This window comes from Cryptomeria japonica, chromosome 3 (assembly GCF_030272615.1).
Source record: "Cryptomeria japonica chromosome 3, Sugi_1.0, whole genome shotgun sequence".
NCBI lineage: Eukaryota > Viridiplantae > Streptophyta > Pinopsida > Cupressales > Cupressaceae > Cryptomeria > Cryptomeria japonica.
Window position 1 is genome coordinate 668,501,888 of NC_081407.1, and position 13,575 is coordinate 668,515,462.

The following is a 13,575-nucleotide window of genomic DNA, read 5'->3' on the forward strand; positions in this document are numbered from 1 at the left end:
TGACCCTCATGCTCTTCCATAGATCTGGAATAAATCAATATATCATCCAAGAACACAAGGACAAAATGATCCAGGTATGCACGGAAAACCCCATTCATGAGGCACATGAAATCTGAAGGCGTGTTTGTCAACCCAAATGGTACTACTGTGAACTCATAGTGACCATAACGAGTGCGAAACGCTGTCTTATGAATGTCTGCATCATGAATGCGCAACTAATGGTACCCGGATTTCAGATCAATCTTAGAGAACACCATGGCTCCCTTCACCTGATCGAAAAGATCGTCAATACGAGGCAATGGATATCGATTCCGGATGGTTACCTTATTCAGCTGTCGGTAATCAATGCATAACCGAAGAGAACCATCTTTCTTCTTTACGAAGATAACAGGCGCACCCCAAGGAGAGACACTAGGACGAATGAATCCCTTGGCCAACAATTCTTCCACCTGCAACTTCAACTCACTCAACTCCTGAGTAGTCATCCGATATGGAGCTCTCGAAATAGGTTCTGCACCAGGAACCAAATCAATGCGGAAATCTATGTCTCGCTTCGGAGGCATACCAGGAATCTCCAAAGGAAACACATCAGCAAACTCTCGAAGAATAGGGTGACCATCAAGAGTGATTTCTCGACTCTCTCCCTCATCCATATCCTCAAGAGTTACTGCAAAAAGCTGACATCCTCTACGCATACACCGCTTAAGTTGCATAGCGGAAATCATACGTAAGGATATCGATCTCTGAACTCCAACGATCCCCACTTTCCTGCCATGGTCATCTAAACACTCTACTGTCTTCTGACGATAGTCCACATGAGCACTGTGAGATGATAACCAATCCATCCCCAACACTACTCCATAGGATCCCAAAGGAATGACACGAAGGTCAACAGAAGTCACAAAGGGACCTAGATCCAACTCACAACTAGGAACAAAGGCATCTACGACCACGCGCACCCCGGTAGCCAACTCTACCTGCCACCTATCCGCCTGCTTAGCAGACGTGAGTCCACACCGCTCCACAATGGATGAAGAAATAAAAGAATCCGATGCACCGGAGTCAAAAAGCACTGAGATAGGGATACCACACAACACACCTGCGGCCTCAATAACTGTCCCCTGATGCTCAGCCTGGCGGTTATCAACCGCTGCAAACACTGTGTGGGTCCTACCGGCATCCCCTACTGTAGGCTCTGATGCAACTGGCCCCTGATTCCCTGTCTGGTGGATACGCTGAGGACACTGCACGGCTATATGACCATACTGCCCACAAGAGTAGCAAGCTCCTCTACCAGGTCCTCTACCTCCAGTCGGCCCACTGGATTGCTGAAAGCTTCCCCTACTAGGGGCCTGTGATGCACTCTGAGAAGACTGTCCTGGAAAACCCTGTTTGCTTCTCCGCCAGTTCCTGTTTCTTCTATGAGGAGGGTTGCCACCCTGCTGGCCCTGAGACTGTTTCGGTTTCTGCTGCTGCGGTTGCTGTTGCGGCTGCTGCTGCTGTCCACCCTTAGCGGGTGCCTGAGGAGTCCTGAATGGTGCCGCTGACTGGGACTGATTCCCACGAGCTCTGTTCCCACTGGAAGGAACACTCCCTATCTGAACTCCTGCCTGTCCACCATGCGCACGGATGAGGTTCTGCTCAACCAATCTGGCTTTCGCCACCGTTGCCTCCACTGAAACTGGCTCAAAAACTCTAACCCCTCCACTAATGCGGTCGTTAAGACCTCTCAAGAAATGCTGTACGAGCATAGTCTCATCGTTGCCAATCCCGGCATACTGCTTCAGCTCATAGAATCTATGCTCGAACTGGTCAACTGACATACCAAACTGTCGCAATGAATAGAACTCATCTGCCCGAGTTTGTCTCCACTGCGGTGAAAGAAACCGTGCTCTGAACCTCTCTAAGAAGATCTCCCAAGAAACAGTATTGATATTCAGACCAATCTTCTCTTCCTCTAACTTCCACCATATAGAAGCAAAATCATCGAGACGCATGATCGCACATCTCGCTCGGGTGTTGCTACTGTATGGAAACATAGCGAAACACCTATCCAAACTAATCAACCAAGTCTCTGCCTCGAGACCTGTGCCTCGACCATCGAAGAAAGGAGGGTTGGTTCTCAAAAGATCCTTGATGTGACTCGAGGGAGCTGAATCATGACCAACTGGAACCTCTCTCCTCCTAGGAGACCTCTCTCTCTCTCTCTCCTCTGAAACATGCTGATACGACTCCCCAACCTGAGCATGGATGGGCTGCTCACCTTCAGGCCTGGGGCCTAGCCTAGCTAGAACTTCCTGAAACATCTGCCTCAGCTCTTCCCTTTCGGGAACTGGCTCTTCTACATGTGGTAACTCCTGATGCACTGACTGTTCCTGATCCACACTCACATGAGAAGGAGGTGGTGAAGGACTATGGCGGTCTGAACCTCGGCCCCGTCTCCCACCTCTACCTCTATTGCAGCCACCGACACGGCCAACACCCCTAGCTTTCCTAACCATGACCAAAACTGCAAAAGAGAAAACGGTTCAGATCAATGACAAGGATATAGCAAGGGAAATCCAAACACTAAGATCTACACACAAGGTCAAACTGAATGGGCTCACTACAATCCCAGAGTACCCAATGTTGAAACATGGGCTCTGATACCAAATGTAATGCCCCGCCAGGAACCCTAAAGGATAGCAACACAAAAAGGCAACTAAAAGGCGCAATAAATTTTATTTTTTTAAAGATTAAGGGAAATAATCATAACCTTGCTCAATAATTAACATAAGCGGAAGACTAACATTACATCCTAAAGGGTTACCAACGAAGATTACTTCAAAATAAAAACCACATCACAATATTAATCCAATCTTCCATTTAAATTTAGGAAAGCCAATAACGATAAAATAATTCATATTCATAAATTGATCTTCAAAAGATAGGCTTACAGAATAACAACATACATACTTCCAAAGATTCATTTATACAAATAGGAAAGATAACTGAAACAATATACATCCCATGGCTTAAATTACAATATTCCATAAAATTACATGGCTTCCATAGAACAATAAATTACAATTTTTACAAGTTGTTGATACAATGACCATACGGCCTCAAAGTACAAAATCAAGAATATAAGTGCTACAAGAAGCACGAACTAAGATGCACCGGCGAAGCCAATCCTCGCGTGAAGGTAGGAACAAGGCATCCGATGGGAAGTGGCACTACCACCCGACCATGTGATCCCAAAATGGAACCACCCCACCGTGCTAGGAGATAGCAGACGACCCTCAAGCAAGCAAGAAAAGAATAACAGTACACATGACTCCGCAGTACACAAGCGACTCGACTCACAAAACACTAGCGACCCTAGAGAGAGAGTGTCATCACATGGCTTAACATGGTTACCCTAGGAAGGTCTCCATAGGTCCCGGCCCCCATCATGGGTTATCCTGGTAACCTCTCTCGAACCCCCGGCTCCATCTAAGCATCATGCAGACCCTACCATCCTTTCGTGAAGACAAGGTGGTAGGTTTGCCATTCCAGGCCTTCCCAAACACCTTGAGCCTATACAAGCACTCAACCGTGTACGGGGTGTATTATCTTAATTAAATTAATAACTACCCACCCCCTAAACAATTATTAGGTTATCACTTAATAGCTGACTTTCGAGGGGTTATCCTGCCATCCACTTTGGGTGCGGCCCCCGCCCGAAAGCCACTCTCTCTACTAGGTCACTAACTGGATAAGGCTATCTATGAGAACTCTATGGTGGACTACAACCATAAATTATCCAGACATAACACAGGTGTAGGACTCACAGTCACAAACCCAGAGTTAACCATAAGGGACATATCACATAAAAGCCCACTTCCTCAAGGTTTGAACAACGACACCTGACCAAGGGCAAACATCGACAACATAATGACCATTTTAAACATAATGCGACGACATTAAAACGACTAGACTGCAATGATAAAAACACTACAAACAATCTTTCTTTGAGCAGTCAACATTTAAATCAAATTGAACCAACGTATACAAGCTATTATAAAATAATTCCAAAATAACATCTATTTGACGAATACAATCCTCATACAACTATTTTATAATACTTGGATAACAAACACCAATATTAAATTTAATCCGACTTTCCTTAATCCCAACATTACCACTAACCTCTAAATCATTTGATTTATTTTCACGATACCAATCAATTAATCCCCATTACTAAATCAAAAGAATTACTCATTAATCTTAACATCATCGTAAACTATATTTAACACATTATTATTATTTAATATTAAATAATAACATATTGTTATTATTGTTAAAATAACAATATATTATTGCTTAATACTAAAACGAATAACGCGCATAGAATTTATTAAAAACCTTTAACATATTATTGTTATTTAATATTACATGATAACATATTATTATTTTTTTTTAATAAAATAACAATATGTTATCATATAGTATTAAATATACCATAACACTAATTATATTACTTACCACTAACTTAACTTTTTATCATTTTCGTTTTTTTTTTAAAACTAACAAAAAAAACATTAAAATAAGCAATGTTTAAAGCCCCGTGGGCCCTCACGAACCCACAGGCAGCAAGCGCTGCCTTTCCCAAACTGGGAAATGCAGCGAGCTGCATTCCCAGCTTGGGGAAAGCAGCGCTGCTGCTACCCACGCTGGGCATGCAGCGAGCACAGCTAAAGGGAAGGGAAAGGGGGGTGCGTGGCTAGGTCGAGCCCAGCTCCCCGCCACCGCCCCCAACACAATTTAAATTTAAATTTATTCAATCAAATTTCATTTAATTAACAGTTTAAAACTTGATTAAAATAAAAAACGACAGAGACTAAACAAAGAAAAGAAACTCAAGACACAGACAGAGGTGAAAACCTCTGTCAAACACAATAAATAAAATTAAACTCCCAGCCATCAAGTTTATCAACATACAAACAAATAAAATTAACTTAAAAGGAGTCATAGTTTTACCAGCAATCACCAATTTTCTGAGACAAAACAGGGGCATTAATATTTCATTCAAATTTGCCCAGTTTGCTTTAAAAGTTTAATTAAATGGGAATAGACTAAATCCCCAAACCCCAATTGAAACTATTTGTTTCAAATCAAGCATGAACAAGGAATTTTAACTCATAACTATCATTTTTAAAACTGGAAATTTTTAGGGGAGATATTTTATGAATACATGGCAAAATTTTGCCAGCATAACACTACCAAAATCCATCAAATTCCTAATTACAAACAGCATGATAAACCAAGAAATTTCTTGCATAGCAAAGATGAAACATTATGAATTCAGTTAAGGAAACTACATGGGAGAAATTAAGTTTAAATTTGATAACCAAATAGTAGAATTCTTCCTCCAAAACCCATAACAAACAAACACTTCAAGATTTTAAACAATTAACAGCAAGAGGAAGGAAAGCAATGATTTTTTTTTGTTGCAATAAGCAAGGATTCAACCAACCTTTTGATTTCCAAGCAAGAATCCCAACTGGTTCACACCCAAATCCACCCTTCAAGCCAATTTTCCAAAATTTCTTTCTCCTCCTCCAAAATAAGCATCCTCCCCAAAATCTCCTCCAAAATGGCTTAGTAAGAAAAATCTCTTAACCTAATTTTCTAGGTTGCCCAAAATTTCTATTAAAAAAAAATATTAAAATTCCCCATTGACTTTCTTTTCTTTTTTTTTTCTATTTTTCCTTTTTCAAATTTCTCAAAACAATAAATGAAAAATTCCCTTTTTTGAAAATTACATTTTCATAAGTAGCAATTTAATCAATTTTTCTACTAAATAGGAAAGCAATGAGTTAACTTAATTGAATATATTTAAAAGCAATTAACTAATCTATTCCATTTCTTTCGTTGGATCTAAACACGATTTCTTTTCCAATAAGCAACTAACAGTTAAAATTTAATAACTAATCAATTTCGCTTGATTCAAAACATAAGGCATAATAAGGAATGAATCACTCAAGTCAACAATAATGACAACTTAAACTTAAATAATTAACCGAACCACCAAGGCACACAAATCGAGGAAAAGTAAAAAGACTCGAAATTCAGACAAAAAGGGATGAACGACCGACTGACGGCACTCACAATAACAGACTGAGGTAAGGACTAGGGTCAAAAGCTATCTCTTCCACTCCCATCGGACATATAAGGCACGCTCAGACCTGTGAAGCCAGGTGGAGACGATACCCCGTACCTACCCGGTACTTGTACCTGCAATATCCTGCATCACCGAAGCACACATACATGCATATAGATATAGAATACACAGCACGCACACCGATGAAGGAGAATCGCGACGTTCCCTGTCTCATCGAAACGAGTGAAGGAAAATCGTCCCCTTGCATCCAATACAATAGCAAACACGCAACATATATATATGACACATCAACTAGATAAAGTAAAATGTCAGTACGAGCAATAATCCACGAAACACTAGAAATCACCAATACTGAAATACTGAAAGTAACTCATGCATCCAATATCCAAATAAACATGATATAATATCAAATACGTCTGCAAAATGACGAGCAATCAAGTGCCAACTGAAAAGTAAACTGAAACACAAAATCAGTCTAATAAGTCCGATCAAAACGGGGTACTACATAAAATACTTCTATATATATATATATATTGAGATGTTTTAAATTAAATAATTAAGAAGTTAATATTTAATTTAAATTAATTAGATTGTGATGTTTCAAATAAAATATTTATGAAGTTAATATTTAATTTAGATTAAATTGATTGAGATGTTTTAAATTCAATATATATGAAGTTAATATTTAATTTAAACTAAATAGATTGAGATTTTCTAAATTGAATTAAAAATTTAGGGACTTTAAATCTTGTACAAATTATGACATTATGAATTTAATTGACACTTTTGTCGAGTTAGTTTTAAACACATTTTAATTATTGATTGGAATATAATTTTAGACATTACAAGTAAAAGTGCTAGGACAAATTTAATTTGTTAATTATTTGAGAGAATTTTAATTTTGATAATTTAGTAATTAAAATCGTACAAACAATAATAATTTCTTTGGAGAATTATTATTCTGCATTTAATTAAATTTAACTTTCACTTACTTTAGTTAGTGATTAGAGTTAACTCCGAACAATGTTAATATGTTATTATTTTTTTAAAAAAATTATTATGTTCTTGCCCTAAATTTTGGGAATGACACACTAACCTTAAGATAATTTGGTGAAATGACTTGTGTGAGGACTTTGTGTGATGATTCTAACAGTACTTATACATGAATTGAATACCTAGGACCTATGATAACTTGAAAGTGACATGTACATCATCTTTGAATTTGTTTAAAAGGTTTGGTTCTGATGTTGGTTTTGTTGTTGACACTTGTCTTTGTTGAAGGTTTTTTTTATCTTGTTGAACACTGAAACTTTGACTTTATTGCGATTTGTATCTTGCAATGTTTTGAATTTGTCGAAGTGTATCAATGGACACATCGGTCACATGAAAAGAATAAAACCATGAAAACAACAGTTGTTTAGGAAAAAAAATTCAAATTTCCATGAATGTTGGGATGTTTTTCAAGACCTTAGTTTATTCTTGATATATTGGGGTCATTCGATATCACATTAGACAGAATCTCCTAAGCTCAAAAGGTCACAAGCATTACCACAACCCACATCTTGATACTTTGTCGGCTCAAACAATCATATCACACCTTAGGGTGTGCCCATTTTTTTGCCTTTTTCCAGAAATAAGATCAAAGAATATTGCTCCTCAATTGGTCCATTATCCTAGGAGATATATGGTGAGTGTCTTGGGGGTAGATTCTTCTCCACCCTTGCACTGTAATAAAACAAGTGTTTTGTTACTGACTCATCTTGGCTTCTAATTTTTATGGTGTTTAGATAGGGTTCCATTTGAGTTGTCACAATCAACAATATTTTATACTCCATTGAGGGAGGTCTCTCAGTCTGTAGAGGTTACACTCTACAGATTTTAACGTACCATATAGGCACTAAAGGAGGCATAACGTCACTGTGACATCATGTAACACTCATCGCATATGATTTTCATCACATACACATTTGATTATAGTGTCTTGGATTACTTGGCTTTAGTCATTGGCCACTTAGGTCATTTCCCTCTCACAGGCCTTAATGGCACCCTAAGGGCAACTTGGGAGGGTAGGCCTTCTAAAAGATTGAATTACAAGAAACAAATGAAACCTTGAAAGAAGAGAGTCTAGGTTTTTGATCACCCATTGAAGGGGAGAGCATAATACCCATCTCTTTGAAAACACAAAACACAAGGGTTCTTTTTAACTTTTCATTGCAATGATTTTCTATTCTATTTGGAGATGTTGCTCCAAAAAAGCATGGGGTTCAATTTTAACCTTCATCGTAATTGTGGAATAAGATATAAGTTTATTTGTGGTTCATTTTACTTGCACCAAATTGAAATGTGCCCCTACAAAAAATATTGTTAGTCAACACATGGTGGGCTATCCAGCCTAATTTTTCAAATACAGAGTTTTATCTTTTTATAGACATAAAGATATTCTGGTAAAAACCAGAACTGCAATAGAACAGAAAAGGAAAAACTAAATCTAACAAATGTAAATTACCTACATAGAAAATGTGAATTGTTATCAGATCAACTGCGAATTGATGTATCATCAATTGCAATGTGATGATTTCTCAATTACAAATTGATATAAGATGAATTGGTCATAGTAATTTTTTTTTTTAAATTTAATTTTTTTTTTAAATAGAAGAAAAAGAAAAAAGATAGAAGGGTTATTCTACAATGATATTGTCCCACACCATGCAAGTCATCACATCAATTTCATCAAATAATTTGTACTTGATTAAGAAATGGTGGATGGTCTTGTGATATTGAGCAATCTCCTCTTTTTCTTTGATCTCATAGAGCTCCCTTTCTGCCTTGAAGATTCTTTGATATGTCTTTTGTTGTCTCCTATGTTGTTTTGCCTTCCTTACACCTGAAATCCATAAAGTCACCTTTCCTTCCATTGGATTAAATACATCTTATATGCAAAAATTAATTTTTTCAAAATTTAATGAAATTTCAGGGTTAGATGCGCAAGATTAAATAATAAAGAAATGACACGAGACTTTTTAAATTTGCAATCCTTTAAAGAAATTGTGATCTATTTAAGCAATTGTGATATGTTGTATGAGAAATTGTGCCATGATTTAATAGAATTTACAAAATATTAATGAGAAATTGCAATTTTTTGCGAATGCAATTGTGAGATCAAGCTTCTTGTATACGTACGGATCTGCAAAATCTTTCAAGACAAAAAATGAAGGTTAGAATTCATCATGTCGGGTTCACCAAATGTCATCATGCTTGAAATCATCAAAAATCTAAGGCTAATTAGACTAAAAGGATGAATCACAAGAATACTTAACTAATTAAACTGATTCTAAACATAATTCAATGAAATAAATGAAAGAAATAAGAAGATTAAACTAATTAAAACTCCCTATTCTCCACTTGTGCTTCCATTGTTCTTATCCATTGTTGTTGATGTAGGTGGCTCTCAGGTATTGCAGTTGATTTCCTGCATAAAATAGACAACAATATTGAAGACTATGATTCTAGATTGAATTGAGAATAGAGGTTGAATTTATAGATTTTCAACACAAAAGAGGTGATAATTTGAACAAGTGTTGATTGGGAGACAATTAAAATTGATTGATCAGTTAACAATGTTGAATGATTTGTTAACTCATTTGATTGATTAGTCAAATAGATTGATTGGAGAGTGAACTAAATAGATGGATCAGTAAACTCATTTGATTGATTAGTAGACTGAATAGATTGGAGAGATGACTGAATTGACGGCTCAGTCATACAAGTTGATTTTGAGTTAAAAAGGATGATTGATGAGTTACCTGACTAGACAACTAATTTGTCAATCAATTCTGATTTTAGCATGTGTTGGAGGAATTTGAAATTGAATTTCATTTTCATTTTCAATTTGGATTTGAATTTGGTCATTCGAATGTTGAAATGGACATGAAATTAACTGAAATTCAAATTTGGGAAAAATGTGAATTTGGAAATATTAAATTAGATGAAATGAAGTTAAATTTGAATTTGGGAGAAATGAGATGAAATTAGATGGAATTAATTGGAATTATAATTCAGGGATATGGAGGAATTTAATTAATTAATTTAAATAATTTAAATGAAATATTTTAAACTTAGGAGATTGAATTAATTAAATAATAAAGATTATTTAACTAAGGAATAAATCATAATTAGTTAAATAATTGATATTTAATTAATAATTGAGATAGGGTTAACTGATTAAAATGATTTGAGAATAGAAATAGAATAATTAGAAGTGTTGAAGTGTGATGATTAGAAGAAATAGTTAGTTTAATCAAATAATTAAAGAATTACTTAATTCAATAGATGAATAATTAGTGTAGACTTAATGAGACATTTTTAGGTGTCTACACAAAGCATTTTAACTTCTCCTTGAAAATGGTGAAGAACAAATAATATAATAATATGGAAACTATAATGAAAAATTCAACAAACCTTGATATTTGAATTCATATGGTTTTAATTACATAATTTAGAGAGATAATTCTATAATATTATCAAAATAACTCAAAATTTGATTGACATTTTGCTTCTGGAAGAGATTCATAGCTTGCACATCCTCATCTAGAACTTTTTTTGAGAATTTTTGTATTTTACTCTTGTTGAAATAGAATTTTTAAAACCCCAACATATGATAAGAAAGGGAAACATATATGAAAAAGAGGAATTACTAGGAATAATTTGCAAATGACACTTGGGATTTCTCTTTCCAACTAAAAATAATTTTTAGTATTCCTTAATTTGTATTTTCTTCACTTTTTTTATAACTAAGAATAGTTACTTATTTTTTACTTTGATTATCCCATTTGAATTCTTGTGAATACATTTCACACTACAAAAAATCTAGCTATTGCAACACATCATGTCTTATGTTTAAACAATCTCCCATTCGCTAATGATATGAATTTGTTTATTTACCCACTTAGGCATATTTGTGAACATAATTTCATCTTTTAGATGAAAAATATCTAGAAAATAAAAATAAAATCCCCTTTACCTTTATTTACATCTTCACCCATTTAGCATATTATGTAGAACATTTTTGATATTAGATGAAAGCATTTAACCCAATTGTAAAACAAATATCTAAATGAAAACCCACTATTTATAAAAATAAAATCCCCAATACTCAACCCAATCAATTGGCCTTCATTTTAACTAATTTAATTTTTCTCTCAATTTTTATATTTGCATTTTCTAGATTCCTTGCATTATATCCTTCTCTAACTTTTAACAATATACTATGCTCATTTGTCTATAATCACCCACCTATACAAAGCTAATCTTATGTCGAGTTACTCTCATTTGCCACCAAATATGAAAAATATTAGTTATTCAAAAAATAATAATTTGAGTGAATAGTCAACTTATTAAAGTTCCCCATAAATAATGATAGTCCAACAACCCAAATAAACTATTTGAGAATTTAATATAGAACTCTTCACATGCTTCTTGTTCTTGCTAGAACTCATTACTAGATAAAAACACAACAACAATCATAAATCACTAAATTCACCTATTGATACCCATTCCATCAAATCCTTCATTTTATAAATATGTCATTCAATTTTTTATTGATGTCAACTCCTTCGTTGATAAGTTGTTTAGATATGAATAAAGCAGTTTGGTTGTACATAGATAACATATAAAATGTATGTTTGAAAATAAATTGTGTGGATATATGGAGTCTACATAAAGATTTTTTGGATGGAAAATATTGTTGGTATATTTTGTTTTTGATGGACTGATTTTCATTTGCTTGGTTTTGAAGCTATGTGACTATCCCTAGCGATTGTTCTGTTGAACTATATCTTTGTCTGATAGTGTATGATAGGAGATATGTGTCACATGTAATTATGGCTTGGAATAGAATGGTTATCATAGATTGATCTTCTTAAATTTTTATTTTCAAATGGACAAATGTTTTACTAGAAGAGCTATCTGTGTTTGTTTTCAAAGTTTATGCAATTATAAGACATTATGGAGGAACATATCGCATTCCTCATCTTCTAGTATTCTATGGATGTTGTGGATCATCAAATGATTCTTTTGTAGTAATTTAGATATTTTATTTTTGGATCCAATTTAAATGTTTGGCTAAAACAAGTTGCTATGAATCAACTTATGTGTTTTGGTCCATGTAGTTTGGTGTAGAGCATAATGGGAGATAATTGGAAGGTGTATTAACATGGTATTCATCTTTACACATCTCTTTTGCCTTTTGCATGCAATGTTCTAGGTTGATGATGCATATATCGTTAGATAGTTTAGATAACCAAAAGACAACTGACACGAGGGGTGAATTAGTTGTCACATATTATAGAAAAAAATAATAGTGGAATAGTAGTTAATCCAATTAAGCATAAAAAATAATCACAAAATAAAATCCATCCACATAACACCAAGATTTGTACATGGAAAACTTGGTAGAGAGAAAAACTATAGTGGGAAGCCTACCCATAGTTAGATAATACTTATGCGGTAAGTATGTGAATTTACAATGAAGGGGCCAACACTTGTAGGGTGGCCAACAACCTAGAGTATACTTATCTTCACAAAAGGAGTCTCATTGACTACATACAAATCTAGACTACAATCTGGATAAGTGTTGAACTGCAAAAGATAGCATCTCCTATGCCTGAGTATAGTTCTTATTAAGCTCAATATCGAAGGACTAACTCCTCTTACAAACCCAATTCGATCTCCATTGATTGACCAACTCCTCTATCTAAATGATATTACAATATTCACACACTAAATTCCTTGACCATGACCTCTTACAATAACCATGATGATCTACAATGAGATCTTATACCTTATTTATACAAACCCTTATCCACACACAATCAGGTCGACTACCAGACAATAAACCAATTACATTATTACAAAGCATTTTAGCTTTAGACTTAAACAAATAATATCCAACACATAATACATCTCAAAAATACAATAATATTTCTTGTCCACATGTTACATTAATGTCGGTCCATAACCTAGATCAACCGGGACCAAGAATAGGTCCACACGCTTCAGCAATGATCTCCAAATGCCAAGTCTCAAACAAGATTACCAACAACATCCTAAAACTCCATCAAAAACTACATCAACACCAATTATCCAATGCATCAAAAATCTCCACCAAAAGATCTGTCGGTGAAACCCTCATTAGAACTAGAAACCAATCTTTTTTGTAAGCAAGACAACATCTAATCACTAAACCAAAACCAACTGACCAAATATGAGTATAGGCATTATGAACAAGCCAATTCCATCACCAGATTATACCAGAATTAACTAGATTATGTCAGATCCAAGTTTACCAAAAACCACTCAACCTATTGGGACTAGAAGGGTGTTGGTAAAGAATCCAAATAGCTAGTGTTGACATCAATGATAGAACATCAATG